Below are 17,965 nucleotides of genomic sequence, written 5' to 3'. Positions count from 1 at the left end.
CCTTATATTGAGGAAATGTTAGAAACCTTTCCTATTACAATAAAGTGACTTAAAAGTGTTGCTTTAGTCTTACTAATGGAATAACTAAGCATTAATACAATTGCTTTAAATCTAAAGCTTTAAAAGTCTAAGGCAAGGGAGCTCCAATTAAAATAAATAAATTTTAAAAAATAAGGCAAGAGAAAGGTAAAGAATAAGAAAAAGAGCTATGAAAAGAATAAAAGGTTGAAATATCAAAGCAGTGGTTCTTCAGGCATCACAGAGCAGGTAAGGCAAGCATATGAAAATCACCTGGGAAGTGTTTTAAATCCGTACGTATTGTCTGCACTTCCCCTGTTTCTCCTTTCCCCATTTCTTCCCTATTGAGAACCGCCACATTTACCTCAGGTGTCAAGGTCCCCAGACTAGCATCACGAGTATCACTTGGGAGCTTATTAGAAATTCAGACTCTCAGACCCCACCTGGACCGACTGAATCAGAATCTGCATTTTGGCAAGATCTTCACATGATTCGAAAGGACTTTAAAGCTAGAAAAGCACAAGTGACAGTACCTCCGGCTTGCTCAAATGATTACCTAGAGGCTATTTTCTTGACTTTTTAATAAAATAACATTTGTAACAAAACTAACATTTATTGGGTGAACTCTGGGAGTTGGTGATGGACAGGGAGGCCTGGCGTGCTGCAATTCGTGGGCTCGCAAAGAGTCCGACACGACTGAGCGACAGCGACTGAACTGACTGGCTGAATGCGCCAAACAATGTTCAGCCTTTCAACACTGTGTTTTATTTAATCCTCACGACATCCCTCTATAATAGTCACTGCCTCATCTATCCCTCAGTATAGATTGGGATACTGAGTAATAATGCGATAAGTAGCGTACCCAATTTTGGTAACTGTTAGAGTCAAGATTTGAACACAAGTTTGATTTTGTGCTCTTTGTTGCTACCCACACTGTCTGCTCTACATTAGGCTGCCTGCTTTTTAAGACCAGTTAATTATTGGACCAATTAATTATTGGGTAATTATTAGAAAGTTATAATTGGAAATCAAGTTCTGTTTTCCTCATAGAAAAAAGCAAGATCTATAACATTTTCCTATCATCTTACCTTTAACTTCAATAATGAGAAATTCTAGGAATTCCTTCTTTAGTTGGGAAACAAGTAAGAAAACTATGAAAGTTCATAATTTAAAACTTAAAATTTGATATCTCTAGTTTCCCAAAACTTACCTGAAATTTATCTTTTTTACCTTTCTGTTCTGATGAACTTTTTTAAAAAGTTTCTGAGTTGAACAACCCATATCCTACATATATAAAGTGTTTATCTTTCCAACTCAAATTATACATCACTCTTTCACCTTTTAATATAAATACATATTTATCTATAAGCATAGTTTTAATATAAACACATTTATCTATAAGCACAGTTTCTAAAACTCTAGTTGAATATAATACTAATCAGTCAGTCTGCAAACAAGGGTACCTTATTTTAAGCCAGTGACTTCTCAAATGATGAATCTCTGAAACATTTTTCCCAGTGCATATAGACTCTCTGAGAGCTGTCAGTTGGATTGGGTCAAATGTCCGTTGTTTTGACAGAGGCTCATTGATGTGGGTCAAAAGACCGAGGTGAGTCTGGGCTCCCTGTGATCATGTTTGAGAGGAGAGGCATGTCAACAGAACTAAGCAGCCACGATTTTCTCCGTGATAAAGGGACATCCTTGGGAGACAGAATGTTACCAGCTGCTTAGATCTAGAACTTTCGGCAGCACTAATAGTACAGTGTCTAACTTGTCAGTTATAGATGAGGGCAAAAATCAACCCAGGGATGCCATAAAGCCAAGTGGTGAATGCTCAAAAGGGAACTTGTGCCCAGGAGACATCCTGCATACTAGCAGGCAGAGTTTCTTAGTGCTGATCAATGATAAAGTACCAGTGATTCTCTTGTGACTCTTAACAGTCCTGCTCATCTCACTAACCCCAAATAGTTGTGCCTGTGGCTGAATTTAATCAACACTAGGGTTTTTTTTTTTCTAAATAAACTGAAGAAAAAAAAAAAGAAAGAAAAATCTTACAGCATTTCTTCTAAACTTCATCCATTTACAATTTCATCATCATATATGCTTTTCTTCACTTTTGGACCCAAACTCTTCTTGTTATGCAATTCAGATGCATCTTACATGCTTGTAAATAACGTGGTATGCTGCTAGAACAAGAACGTTCCATTAACCCAGGTTTAATCATCGAATTCTCCTTTCATTCAAATGATGTCATCTCACATAAAATGCTTTGTACCATGATGTCTTCCAGCACTTAACCTTCACACAGTTAATTGCTGCCACTTTATCAGGAATGGAAAATAATCTGATGTGATTCCTATGTAATAATTTCCTGACTGTTCTAGCATTTGATATACTGGGTTAACAGAGTGGATTTTTGCGAGAAATACAAATCTATTCTTTTAAATTCCCATTACATTAAGCCATATGATGGAATATTATACAGTCATTGTGTATTTTATATGTATATATTTTCAAATATCTAGTGGCAAGCAAAGATAATTACAAGTAAATACAGCAATGTATAAAACATAAATCCAATGAGAGAGAGAGAGAGAGAGAGAGAGAGAGAGAGTGTGTGTGTGTGTGTGTGTGTGTGTGTGTCTTTGATAGATTCTTGTCAAGGTGCCATTAATGTCTTATTTGGGTCATTGGTGTTCTAATGAGAACATTTCAGTTACACTAGCACTGATTTGAGAGCAAAATCACTCAGAGATTTTTTAAATGCCTGCATATTTGCACGAACAGATAAGAAACACTAGGCAAAATATATAACAAATCTTTAAAGCTTTTGAGGATTATTAAGATCAAGGCTAAGATCAAACGTGACTTTTCTTTCCTCTTTTTTGGCATGTGCTTTCAGACTTTCCTATCATGAGCCTCCATTCGTACTTTTTGTTTATCTTGGAATTTCTTTTCCTTTCCTTCTAACTCACTCTAGATTTCAGATCATAAACAACCACCATTAACCCTCTGAGAATGATCCTGGCAAGTCAACCTTGTCTCTATTTTTTTCCCTAAGGTACACTAGAGCCCTATAAGAGTTCACAGATTTTACACCAGAGTGGCATTTTATAGGAAAAAATATCTCATGGGAAAAATTTTGCTATGACAAAAAAAAAAACACCAAAAAGTAAGTTAAAAATATATTCTTCTAATGCCAAAATGCTCCTGTACCACAATGTGATAGTAAAACTTGAAAACTCGTATACGTTGTTGCTAGGAAAAAAAAAAAAAAACCTTTACACAATCTTCTTGAGTAATTCATTAACTTGAAACAATTTCTTACTTTAAAAAATCCCCAAACCATAATGAAAAATATTGATGAATTTGGCTACATAAAAATTTTAAAATGGTTGTGTAGTAAAAAGCACCAGAAACAAACACAAAAGAGGAAAGCTATTTGCCACACATTACATGTAAAATGCCAGTTTTCGACATGAGCTTTTTAAAATGAGAAACAATGAACCCAATGGAAAAATGAGTGAAGGCCATAACTAGGCAAACTAGTAGAAAAATAACTGCAAAAATAAGAAAACAGAAAGAAGCGCAACCTCATTCATAACCAAAAAAGAGGTAAACCAAAACAAATATATATCTTTCACTTATCAGACTGAGAAAAAAATGCAAAATTTTATACAAGTCAGATTTTTTGGTATCTTAAATCCATATAGCCATTATAGAGGACATTTTGTAAGTATCTTCCAAAAACCTAGTGTGTATAAACAATTTATATTGACAATTATGTTTGGAATTTATTCTACCAGTATAATCATACAAGGACAAAAATCCATATATATAAATATGATCATTGAGACTTTTTTACATCCAAAAAAAGGGAAATAGAAGGAAAAAAAAAAAAAAAAACCTTAAGGCCCATGATGTGTGCTGAGTCACTTAGTCTGACTCTGTAACCCCATGGACTATAGCCCACCAGGCTCCTCTGTCCGTGGGATTTCCCAGGCAAGAATATTGGAATGGGTTGTCATTTCCTCCTCCAGGTGACCTTCTCCACCCAGAGCTTGAACCTGCGTCTCCTGAGTCTTCTGCATTGGCAGGCAAATTCTTCACCTCTGAGCCACCTGGAAAGCCCCCAAAGCCCACTAGGGGCTGATTATATCAATTATCATATTTCAGGGCAATGAATAGAATACTAAATAGCTATCAAAATGAGTGAGATAGATTTGTGTATCTGATGTAGAAAGTTCTACGAGCCATATTACTGTTTTTTCTTTCTTAAAGGAAAGCAAAGTACAGAACATATAATGCATAAAATGAGAAGCCATGGATATACACATTTATACGCATGGGTGCACTTTTTTTTAAGTTCTAAAGGGTACATAAAAAACTATTACTAGTAAATATCTCTGGGAAGTAGATCTGGAGAGACAATTAGAGAATTAAGAGATGTGTACTTTTACTTTATACATTTCCATAACTAGGCACTTGTACCACATACATATATTACTTCTATGAAAAATTAAAACAGAAAAAAACTTTTAAGCAGATTTCTTTTAAAAATTATGGCACAATAACGCTTGTAGAGTACATCATGAGAAGCGCTGGGCTGGAGGAAGCACAAGCTGGAGTCAAGATTGCCGGGAGAAATATCAATGACCTCAGATATGCAGATGACACCACCCTTATGGCAGAAAGTGAAGAGGAACTAAAAAGCCTCCTGATGAAAGTGAAAGAGGAGAGTGAAAAAGTTGGCTTAAAGCTCAACATTCAGAAAACTAACATCATGGCATCCAGTCCCATCACTTCATGGCAAATAGATGGGGAAATAGCGGAAAAAATGGCTGACTTTTTTGGGGGGCTCCAAAATCACTGCAGATGGTGACTGCAGCCATGAAATTAAAAGACACTTACTCCTTGGAAGAAAAGTTATGACCAACCTAGACAGCATATTAAAAAGCAGAGACATTACTTTGCCAACAAAGGTCCATCCAGTCAAGGCTATGGTTTTTCCAGTGGTCACGTATGGATGTGAGAGTTGGACTGTAAAGAAAGCTGAGCACCGAAGAATGGATGCTTTTGAACTGCAGTGTTGGAGAAGACTCTTGAGAGTCCATTGGACTGCAAGGAGATCCAACTAGTCCTTCCTAAAGGAGATCAGTCCTAGGTGTTCATTGGAAGGACTGATGTTGAAGTTGAAACTCCAATCCTTTGGCCACGTGATGTGAAGAGCTGACTCATTTGAAAAGACCCTGATGCTGGGAAAGACTGAGGGCAGGAGGAGAAGGGGATGATAGAGGATGAGATGGTTGGAAGGCATCACCGACTCAATGGGCATGGGTTTGGGTGGACTCCGGGAGTTGATGATGGACAGGGAGGCCTGGTGTGCTGCAGTTCATGGGGTTGCAAAGCGTTGGACATGACTGAGTGACTGAACTGAACTGAAGCTTTATATGAAAAGAATTATATATCACACTACCTACCATGTGTAAAACAGAATCACACTACCATGCTATAAAGCATAGGGAGCCCATCTCATTGCTCAGTGGTGACCTGGATGGGTCGGATGGAGGCAGGGGTGGTGAGCAGGAGGTCCAAGAGTGAGGGGGATATATGTATACATATAAATTCCTCATTCCATTGTACAGCAGAAACTAACATAATGTTGTATAGCAGTTATACTCTAATAATCATATATCAAAGTTTGTTAATTTACAAGTAAAAATCTAATCTATAAGGATGTTTCTTATATTTAGTAGTTACATCTACAGAAATGCCTTAGAAATTGCATTATTGTTGACCCAAAAACTCTTTTTCGCTTTCTCTAGCATTCATCTACAAGGGTATGAGGGAAGATGTTGACTATAATCAGGAAGAGGATGAGGTCCCTTGACAGACGGTCACCCAGTAGAGCCTAAGTCTGTATAAGGAAAAATATGTTCTTGATGTTGACAGATGGCTTCATTCCATTCAAAAACATTCTTAAGATGTAGTGTTAATGCTTATTTTATAAATTAGAAAATAAAAATCTGACCTTTTTCAGTGAATCACTTAATGTTTTTGTTTTTTTTTTCCTTACAGATTGATGTATGATAAGCTGATCTAAAATGACAGGTTTTATCTGACTAAGTCATTGAAGCCATTCCAGAAGGTCTGCATCCAGGTAACTGGCTTACACCTATAACATTGTATCTGTTAGTAATTTTCTCTAATGTGTCAACCGTGAAGGTAGCACAAAAAGCCACACACACTATTGTCAGGTGACAGAAACAGAAGCTGTAGAAAAGAATGACATTCTGAGCCCATTCCTTCCAATATATAAAGAACACACATATTATTAATAATATGAATTTATTTTTTTTAATATTTTTTGATGTGGACCATTTTTAAAGTCTTTATTGAATTTGTTACAAGATTGCTTCCATTTCATCATTTGGCTTTTTGGCCCAAAGCATTTGGGATCTCTGCGCCCCAGCTAGGGATTAAGCCTATATCCTCTGCAATGAAAGGTGAAATCTTACACTGGACCACCAGTGAAGTCCCCCTCACATGATTTTAAGTGTAAACAATGTCAGAATTACCAAGATATTCATGTATTGATGATACACCATGTGAGAGATTTGCAACCTCTTGGCAGGGATCTCCTCGTGGTCATAGGTGATTGTTCTGAGTAGTGCTTTCTACGCGATGTAGGGCTTTAGGAGGGACAGGAGGGAAATGATCACGCTCTCTCATCAGCCACCAAATGGGCAACTGGTGCTCTGTGATCCCGAGATCTCACTTCTTGAGGCATATGTCTAAAGACTATAAACCCTGAAGCCACCTATTCACGTTCAGAAAACCCAAATGTCTCAGGGTTTCCTTCTTAGAAAAGTCTCCCTTACTCCAATAAGGTATAGGAAAAAGGTCTCTGAAACTGGGTACAGAGGTAGCCTTTAATGCCACAGCAGTTTAACCCCTGGTAGACCTAAGCCCTATGGAGTCACACAGTGGGGCATTCCACTCAGAACCTCACAGAGCAACTAGGGGGGTGCTCTGTCTGTTCAACTCCTATCACACTGACTGTATGATATTTTTCATAAAAAGACTCCTTGATTTACCCAGCTAGCAGGATTTTTTTCTCCTAACATAAACTCAGCTCAAAGAACAAACTCTCAGCTTCCAAATTAACAGGGGAGACATTCTCTAGTTCCTCTAAGGAAAATGAAAAGAGTAGCTTGTCCCTTTCTGAATGTGTCACGGCTGGATTTTATTAAAGTAGAAGGTAGATAAGACAGGTGGTCGGTGGGCAGACATATGTTAGAGGTAACTAGTCTTTTTGATTGACAAGTAGGAAACACTTGCTGGAAGGCAGTCCACAGTGGTGTTAGAAAACTATTTAGGACTACTTTAATCTTGGAAGACAAAAATAGTAACGTTCTTCAGAGTTCTGCCACTGGAAATCTTCAGGGGTTTTTGTGTGTGTGAGATGTAGTTGAAATTTTGGAAGCTGGGCTATGCACATTTTCAGCAAAAATCCAGCTCTGGGAAAATATATTAAAATATTTATCCAAGTTAGGAAGACACCAAAACTAGAAGCTTTCTTTTACATCCTAAGAGTACTGAACAGAGGGAGCTCTTTACATATTCACCCCCTCAGGCTTAAAGTAGAAGAATCAGGATAATAATACAGGGGCGTTCCTCCTGGAAATGGTCCTTAGATCAGCCTCTGCTCCTGTATTTTGGAAGCCCCTAAGTTTCTGATTAACATTCATACATTTGTAGTAAAACTTTCCAAATAACTACGACATTTTGCTTACAAATAAGAAAACACTGAACAAAAACATCCTATACACTGTTAAACTTTTTCAGACCTTTAAGTTTCAGATGAATGAGCAAAAACATGCTTAATTCTAAGAAGTTATTTTCCACTGAAGAACTAACATCATACAATTCTTCCACTAACTAGCAACTTTGCCTTTGGAAGAATCTTCAAGGCCCGTCCCAACCCATGGTCATTATATTGAAATACAAAAAGTGTTTTCCAAGGGCCTTCTGAACTTTGTATTGTCACTTTAAAACTTTCATCAACTTACAACTACAGAACTTTGATCTTTTATCGATTTAAACCAGTAATGTGTAAACAGCATTTCAGAGCTTGTTTTATGTTGTAGAAACAAAAATACTTAGGCTGAAACCTACTTATGATAAATGGGAAAATATGGTTAATAGATATAAAAGAATAAAAATATTCAGGAGCTTAAAATCTATGGTAATTATCTGCCCCGTGTAGCTGTTTACATTAATTATAAATGCAATTAAAAACTGAGTTCCTCCATGATACTAGCCACATTTCAAGTTCTCAATAGACACATGTAGTTTGCGGCTACTGTACTGAATAGCACAGATATAGAACATTTCTATCATTATGGAAAGTTCTACTTGACAGTGCTATTATAAAGAAATTATTAATAATGCAGTAGACTTCCATTGCTACTTGGTAAGAAAGTTTTGGGCTCTTTTATATGTCTTTTGAAATTTAAAAATATTTTTTAAATGCTAATTTTCTTAGCTGTAGGTTATCTGGTATATGGCTCTCACAAGCCCCTTTCCTCTTTCCTATTTAATTGCATATTAAGATATGTGGAATTAACTGTTTTACTTAAATATTTATTTAAATATTTTATGTATTCTTATAAAATTTTTAGAGATTTTTGTTTTTAGAGGTTTTTGTTTCCTTAAAAATTGTGAAAAATTGTACACATAGTTATGTTGACCTAATATACGGCTGTTGGCTTTTTTACTGAATCACTGACGTCTCCAAGTAAGCAAAACTAGAAAAGATGTAGGGTCATTTTTAAAGGCCAGTATTTTTTCTTTGTTCTTTATATTCTGTAAGATTTTATTTTTCCTACAATGATAGATGGATCTCAATCATACCGATTTTACTAAAGCTTTATTTTTTTTAAGCAACTGAAGAACCAAACAAAATAACTATTAGATCATTTATTTCTATTTCATTTATGGAAATGTGTATTATATTAATAGTCTCTGGATTTCCAACTTATTGTATAAAAAAGAATAATAGCTTGTTTATAATTTTAATTAATATAATCACCCCCTTTTATAATGTATACTTAAACTTCTTATTAACCATTGTTCCTCTACTGTGATCCCATCATTTAATATCAGTTTCAATTATTTTCCAGTCACTTATATCTAGTAGTTCAATTAAATTTGGTTCCTGATGGTTATATGTTACATAAGGCAAGAAATTAAAAGCAAATTTATCTTTGAGTCATTGAAGCATCAAGAATTTGAAATAGCTATATAACTAGCTATGAAAAAGACATAACTACCCAGTCAATATTCCTTCACACATTTAATAGTATCATGTTTCAGTGAAAGCATAAATAATAGAGGTGTAGGCCCAGTTTTGAATTGTTAAATATGAATCCAAATCTTACCAATGAAAAAAAGGCAGAGTAAATGTTAGCTGTCTGTGGAGTTTTTTTTTTTTAAATAAACCAAAAAATATCTTTTCTTTATAGAATAACAGGTTTACTGTAAATAACCTATTATCCATATAGTTTATTCACAGTAATATTCATCCTAGGTTTAAATAATATAGCTAGATATGCACAGCATACAACTATATAGGAGATTCTAATTTAAACTGGTTCTATTAATATTTTTAATAATTAAAAGAGCTCAGAGAATTGGCCTCTTAATTTCATGGTCTGGTTTTGCTGGCAGGAAGCACTTTTCACCAGTACTAGAAGTGCTGTCATCCTCTCCCTTCAACTAGCTAGTCATTCCTTTTAAGACTCTGAAAATGATTTAGATATATGAGTCATTTTTTTTAATTCAGGGAACAGCTAAAATATCTCAGAAATGTAATAGTACAGTACAAACTTGGCAGATGATAACCAGTTATCTAGAATTAGGTCTTTGGCACCTTTCCAGATTTGAAACGAAATATTGGACTCTCCCAGGGTGTCCCTGGGACAAGAGGAACAATGTCACATCGCAAGTCCAAAGTCCCATCGGAAGCAGCCTTCCTTCTCCTTTTACCCAGGCAAAGCCAAAATACTTCTGCACACAGCACTGGCCACCATAAAAAGCAAACAAAGCCACTGTAGATAAAACCAGACAGTGGATAAAGGCTATCTTTTGACCTAGTGTCTGAACCTTGACTCCTCAGTGATGCTTCAGGCTAAGGGGGAAGAACAGGATGGCCATTTTGCTGCCTCATGGTCTGTCCAGCGCAGTCAGTATACAGAGCAAGAGGATAAAACAACTCAGTGTCTTACTTAATGCAAAGAAGGAAATCCTTTGGCACCTGCTTTGGCAGTGTAAAAGCAATGTAAATTCAAGTCATTGATGAGAACAGCTTCTTACGTGATACAGAAGGTTATTCTGTAACAGTAATGGCCCAGCCATGGTTTATTCAACTCTAAACCATTAATGCAAAGAAGGCAATGGCAACCCACTCCAGTACTCTTGCCTGGAAAATTCCATGGACGGAGGAGCCTGGTAGGCTACAGTCCATGGGGTCGCTAACAGTTGGACACGACTGAGCGACTTCACTTTCATTTTTCACTTTCATGCATTGGAGAAGGAAATGGCAACCCATTCCAATGTTCTTGTCTGGAGAATCCCAGGGACAGCGGAGCCTAGTGGGCTGCCGTCTATGGGGTCGCACAGAGTCGGACATGACTGAAGTGACTTAGCAGCAAACCACTAATGAACGCTCATCTTCATTTTATGTAGAACATATTTATCTACATATAACTGAACAAATAGGGAATGTTGAAAATGACCCTGTGAAAAGTACTGACCCACAATGCATCTGCTTGGTTTGGGGCAATTGAAATAGTATAGGCTCCCTCTGGATTTATGCTAGAATTTTGATTTAATTAGATTGGTGAATTAGACACATGGCATCTGAATTAAAGAGTAAGAAATACAATATGAACCAGTTCAGTGAAGAGAAATTTATGCTATGAATAAAATAATACATGTCAAATGATTTAAAAATTGATTTTAGCTTCCTTTGTATGATAAATGTAACAGATCCCAATTTAACATCTTAAAATGAAGAGATCTATGCACAACCTATTTTGTGATTTTTATCTTCTGAGGAGGATGTTTTGTTATCTTTAACCTTCATTTTTAACCATTTTCTTCCTTTTTCTACTTACTATGGTATAAACATCCACCAATCCATATTTATATGTACATATATATGTATTTTATATATATATAAAGATCTCAAGAGAAAATAATGCTTCAATCCTCCTCAATAATTCATTCTAACAATTAAGAACCCTTAAGCTAAATAGAATAATTCATTTCACAGGAAACTTCTTTTCAATATGTATAATTAGTTTTAGTTAACTTTATTAATGAAATGTCGCAAATCAATTAGGTTTGCAATAATCAGACGCTGAGGACCCAAGAGGGGCCATTTCCATCACAAGAGGGGAAGGTGACATGCAATTTAGTTGGGAAGCAAATGTAATTAGATTTTATCAGTTGAATATTCCTGTCCTAAAGTGGAATCAGGCACATACCCAAGCCTGAGTGAATAGTTGGAAAGAGATAGAAAAAACAGTATGACTTAGAAATGTCTTCATGGTCCTATTGACCTTTAAAACCACAGGTTCTCTTCTGACAGGGCTATGCTTAATTTTTTTTTTTTTTCAACTCTGAATGCCTTTAGGGAGAATAGTACATGAACTCAACTATTTGTCAGAGGCCCTATTACTCCTTAATGATGCTTCACACCTATATTTAACTGTCTAAATCCTGATTGCATTTCAGCTTGCAACTATTGTGACCCAGAAGTTTATTGCTGAGCAGGTGTGGGGTAACCCTAAAGCTTCTTTCTTCTGACTTCAAAAATACGAAAATCAAAGAAATATCATGAGAGTAAAGTCTTCTGAATGAAAATTATATTAAACACAAGTTATTCCTATTTAGGGCTGCAGTTTACAACAGATTCTGCTGTTATTTACTCAATAAGTATTTTCTTTGGACACCTACATGCCAGTTACTATCCCCAACATGAAGGACAAAGTGTGAGCAAAGCAGACAAAAGTCCTGACCCTCACAGAACATTCCAGTGCATGTGGACAGGAAAAGAAAGTTAAAGTATAGAGTATGTTAGATGACATGAAGAATGGAAATAGAGTATAGACGCAGTGAGGGAGAAGGGTGCAGTTCTAAAAGGAATTTAGGGAAAGCCTCCTTAGTAAGAACAAAGGAACTGTGTGGAGGAAGATGGATCTATGGAGAGAGCAGAGCAAGTGCAAAGGCCCTGAGGCAGCAATGCAATGGCATATTTAAGACACAGCAAACAGACCAGTATCCGTAAAGCAAAAATTGAAGGGTATCAACTGACAGATAGACTAGAGACATAATTTAGAATGGATGCTAGAAGAGGGGAATAAATGAACATTTTAAACTGAAAAGGTTTCATGACTGAAGCTGCTTTGAAATGTAGTGAAATATTTTCACAGGAGAGATTTTTGAAGAGAAGTCAGGTACATGATTCAATCCCGTGACTGGTTCAGTAGCCATCATCATCAGTGACTACTACTAGAACTCTAATCATTAAAAACCTCCAATTGATGTCAGTTCCTCCTGGACCACCCACTGATACGTTTGGCGCCTTTGGTGTATCTCAAGAATACTTTGCCTATCACTGACCTGTAATCCCATGTCTGTGGGCCTGAAAATAAAACCCCCCATAACAGAGATTTAGTGGTGCATGGCATCACCATTAGATTATTGTTAGTGAAGGTTTTGCCTTCTGACATATACCGGTGAATTTAACAGTTCCTGGGGCTACCACGGAATGCAAAATGATTTCATACACTGGGTATTCCATTTAAATTATTTTCTCTTCAAGTCCAGGAAAAAGAAAATTCGAAATAAAATGATATGTTTGGGATTGTATACGTGGCATCCATCCACATATAACTGAAATAAAATAATTTAATGGAAAACCTCAAATTCTACCATCTCTAAACACGTAAGACAGTCTGAATGAGAAGGAACGATTCTGACTTTGTATTCTTTTTTAGTGGTGGTGTTTTCTCATAACCCTCATGCCTTTTTTCCTGTCCTGCTATTCTTCAAGATTTCCTAATGAGGATTAGAGAACAGGCATATTTAACAATCTGTATGTGCAGGCTGGAAACAAGAAAATGAAGACGAATAGTTTCTCTCCTGCTAATTTGATTTTCTGCAGCTCCTCTCTTACCAGCTTAGACAAAGGACTTAGTTACTATTTCCAGCCGATAGGGCCAAGGACCGAATCATCTGTGATGTCATGCTTCCCCCAAATAGGCCTGTGCCTTACAGGCCTCCTTTAGAGACTTCCTTCAAGTGAGAAATGAGAAGTGATTATGGACAGAATGAGGGGGAACAATATGATTTCCTTTATTCTAGAAAAACAATACCCAATAGCTATAGTTCACAATGCTATAGTAAAATATTTTTGTACATTTCTCCTGTGCATGAGGAGTTATAGGGCATGCAGTTTGAAGTGGAAAGGCAGATTTTATTTCCAAAGTGGTGGTAATAGAAGGAGGCTTCTGGAAACAAGGTTGTGCTGAGTTGACAAAAGATAAGGGACTCAGTCCTTAAGTGTGACTGGCTCTCTAAATGAAATATAACCCCAGAAGAACTTCTGACATAATTCCAGGTCCCAGGGCTGCTGATGGTATAAACAATTATTTACAATGATATAGGAATTTATTTCCCAGGACCCCTCATATCATTGACATCTCATAAAATCAGCCCTTGCAAAAGAACTAGGACATTCTGGGAACATACAACATGCAACTTTAAATGAGGAGCTTTCCTTTTCTCACACAAAAACATGAAAGTTGGTTTGAATTGACACTGACTTGTCCAGGCGAGGGCCTGTGATTTCAGGAAGCGCATCTCTCTTTTGAAACTCAAGTGTGTCCTTGGAAATTGCTGCATAAAGGCCAAACTGCCAAAGTCTAGTCCTCCTCTGAGTAAAACCTTTTAGTTCTATGTCAGTAGTTGGTCTTTGCTCTCGCCAGCGGTTGTTGCAAAATACCTCAGTGTTCACACTAAACCCAAATAGTATTGGGAAGACAAGTTGAGTTAAAATAATGCCTGAAATTTAATCAGCATTCTGTCCCTAATAAAAAGCTAGTTGGTCACAGCTTCCTTCAAATTCCTCTCCCACAGATTTTTCTCCTGAAAGGAGACACTATACCGTATTTTAGGCAAAACAAACTTATCTCAATCATGGGGGGTAAGGTAATATAAGGGTTGAAAATAGTATTTTAAGCATCACATTTTTTTCTTTCAATTCCCTGAGGTAGAACCTATCCTTAACTTCATCTTTTTAACTGCCCTGCAAATAGTTTGTCTGTAGTTAGATCTTATTTCGGGGTAACATTGTATCTTCTTAGTCTAGTAGAGTTGCAAACTTAAGTCATCATTCTGAGCAGAAAAAAATAAGTGAGATTTATAAAGTAATCAAAATGGTAACAATATTCTCACTCAAAAAAAATTAAAAATTCAAGAATGAATCATCTTTAAAACTCTCCCAACCTACAGTCTAGTTTCATGGGTGAAACCTTTTGGGAGATCACTTTGGGAAGAGCCTGATACTGTTTCATATACTGGGTCTTATTGCCTTCTCACAACACTTGAAAATAACTAGGATTATTGCTGTTATATTATATTACTGGGTTTTTTTAATGCAGACACAAAAAGAATGCATTAGTTAACATCTTTAAAACTGGATGCTTACTTGGTCAGGCACTGGGTCAGTCACTTCATCTCCATTTTCTTACTTAATTCACAAAAACAAAGCTACAAGTTAGGTTTTCTCATTGACTTCAATTTTTCACAGTGAGTCTAAGGGGTCCATCATATCACTAACCAATACCAAGACCAGAACTGGTATCTGGGACTAACTCCAACATCCTAGTTTTCATTTCTCCCCCAGATGTAACTCATCAAATTCTCCGAAGCTTGAGATCTTCCTTTCTCTGTTTTTAATTAACTGCTACACTATTAGGATTTATATATATATAAATGTGTGTATACAAGTGTGAATACAAGTGAATGTATACAAGTGTGTATATATATACACACACACACAAGTGAGGGCTTCCAGGGGGCTCAGTGGTAAAAACAAACAAACAAACAAACAACAACAACAACAACAAAAACCCGCCTGCCAATGCAGAAGACACAGGAGATGCAGGTTGGATCCCTGGGTGGGGAAGATCCCCTGGAGGAAGAGGGCATGGCAACCCACTCCAGTATTCTTGCCTGGAGAATCCCATGGACAGAGGAGCCTGGTGGGTTATAGTCCATAGGGTCACAAAGAGTCAGGCATGATTGAAGCAAATTAGCATTAGTACAAGTAAACACTGTGCTAATATGTAATTAATATATTTATACATTATTAGATGCAAGCATAAGCTAGCATAATTTTGAATAATAATAGAAGAGTCAGGAGGTCTGAAAGTAATGTTCAGGATTGGGTAAAGCAGATATTTTCCTGTCACATTTCAGTGAGAAAATTGTTAATTCATATGCCACCAGCCGTACGCAGAAATTCAACAGGAAATGAAAAACTTAACCACTTTAAATTATGTGGTCTGTAGTGTAACTTATTGCACTGTGAATTAGTTTCCTTCTGCTGTAGAACTGATCATTTGGATTACATAGTTACACAGTATGCTGCTGCTACTGCTGCTGCTGCTGCTGCTAGGTCGCTTCAGTCGTGTCCGACTCTGTGCGACCCCATAGACAGCAGCCTACCTGGCTCCCCTGTCCCTGGGATGCTCCAGGCAAGAACACTGAAGTGGGTTGCCATTTCCTTCTCCAATGCATGAAAGTGAAAAGTGAAAGTGAAGTTGCTCAGTCATGTCCAACTCTTAGCGACCCCATGGACTGTAGCCTACCAGGCTTCTCTGTCCATGGGATTTTCCAGGCAAGAGTACTGGAGTGGGGTGCCATTGCCTTCTCCGAGATACGCAGTATAAGACATTACAAAACTGTCCTTGAATCCTAGCTTTGAGATCTATAGAAAACACTAGGCAAATTGCCTGAGAATACATAGAAAACACTTTTCAACTGGATTAGGATAAGTTATTTTCCCCTCTGTTAAATATTAGCCTTTGAAATGAACCCAGCTGATCTGCTAAATAACACTTGCAAATTGTTGTGTTTTAATAAAGTGACAGACTGAGAGAGAAGCCACACAAGACCCGCTTATGCTTCTGGAGGCTTTCCAGGCCAGGAACATTATGCCATAATGCCTTTTAAGAAGGCAAGGCTTATAGCATTACACCTTGCCTGGCAACAAATGTACCCACTTACTCGAAATGCAGGAGTAATTAGAATCTATGAAAATCCAGCCTCTAAATCCCAAACCCTTGGTGCAATACATACTCAGTAAATTACAGTTCCTTACCTCTGTAGTGTTTTATACCATTCCATTTAAGTGTGTGAATATATGAGCATGTAGTGTTGTAGGAGGCCCACCCTATAATGCTATGGAAAGGTTTCATCACTATTAACTGGGTGTCCTGTAAACAGGACAGCTCATTTCTGATTTCTGGAAGGCTTAGTCAGTGCTGCTGCTGGCAGAAGGCAGGCCCAAAATGGGCTATGCTAGTGAAAAATCCCTGGCAAACATGGAACCCAGCGAAAACTTGGGAGACTCAACTTGCAGTCAAGACAGCTAGCTATATCATTAATATAGCTCCAACCAGGCTAGCCTAAGACTCATGCATTTGTTTATAAAACTGCAGCAAAGTCTTATAAATTAAGCATGAAAGAGCATTAATTTTAGTCTAACATTGGGTCACCAAGAAAAGAAATTCTTATTTCAAAACCCTCATAAAAGTAGTAAAATTGGTGTTCTAAGAACTATCAGGGGGTGGGGTGCAGCTTGAACTATGCTGAGAACTGAATTGCTTTGGAGAAGAAAACAAATGCTTTATATTTAAAATGAAGACAGAGATCTTAAAATATATTGGGGGAAAACCTGTTTTCCAGAAAATAAACGTGTTCCCCGGGTTTGTAACTGGCTGTGGATTCTGTGTTTCTGAGTATGCGGGTGTACTCAGTTGTCTCCTGGTCAGACGGGGAAAGACCTGGCACCCTTCTGAATGGAAGGGTTCCTACTAGCTTTTCTCCTTCATTTCCTAAAGTGTTGTGATTTTTATTCCCTGGTGTTGTGTTTTTAGAAGATTTTAAATCTTAAAACGCAGAAATAGGTGTTGAAATTGAGAACTGAAGGACAACCAGTTGAGTATGATTTTTTTTTAATAGGTAATACAGACCTCTAGTGGTTGAACAGCTTGAAAACCTCTGCCAGGAAAGGAAATGGTACATCAAGTGCTTGCATGTTAAGAGGAAAGACAGTTGCTAGTTAAAACTACTCACGTTGCAAAATTCACATATTTCATACATATTGAAAAAAAGGTAATAATGTGTAGCAAGGAAAGATGGAGCACTTCCCATCCTTTTAGATGCTCTTAGTTCTCCCCAAAGTCCCACCAAGAAGTCCGAATCTATATTGTTTTTCTTCTGAAAGGTTAATATCCAATTCACTTGTTATAGGTATGGAGCTAGCAGACAGTAGCTTTATGTAAAATATATTTTATTTACCTTGGCACACAGTTTTGCCTCCGTGAGATTCTTCTTCCTCTAAACTCCAAGGACTCCCTCTGAAAATGCAAGAGACTCACTCAGCCACTGCTGGTCTGTCCTTTCCCCAGTTCTCTCCACTAGGCTGGGGCTCAGTGATTGGGGTGGTTTTGTCTATATGAGGGGCTAACTATTGGGTCCCTGCACAGGCTTTGGTGATTACTAAATGTCTCTCTAGACCAGTCCATCTCCAACATGAATGAGTACACAAATCACCTGGAAAATCTTGCAAAATTCAGGTTCTGACTCA

The 17,965-nt window shown here is 37.2% G+C and overlaps 1 protein-coding gene across 1 annotated transcript in view; it reads left to right on the top strand.

Annotated features, from left to right (window-relative positions):
• Positions 1-17,965, top strand: part of AGTR1 (angiotensin II receptor type 1) — a 52,923-nt gene that overhangs the window by 4,812 nt on the left and 30,146 nt on the right. Inside the window, exon 2 of the mRNA XM_069563053.1 lies at positions 6,097-6,178. The gene's annotated coding sequence lies outside the window, so the exon portion shown is untranslated. The remainder of the gene's footprint in view (positions 1-6,096; positions 6,179-17,965) is intronic.

This window comes from Ovis canadensis, chromosome 1, assembly GCF_042477335.2.
Source record: "Ovis canadensis isolate MfBH-ARS-UI-01 breed Bighorn chromosome 1, ARS-UI_OviCan_v2, whole genome shotgun sequence".
Classification (NCBI taxonomy): domain Eukaryota; kingdom Metazoa; phylum Chordata; class Mammalia; order Artiodactyla; family Bovidae; genus Ovis; species Ovis canadensis.
This window is presented reverse-complemented; position numbering and strand designations above follow the sequence as displayed.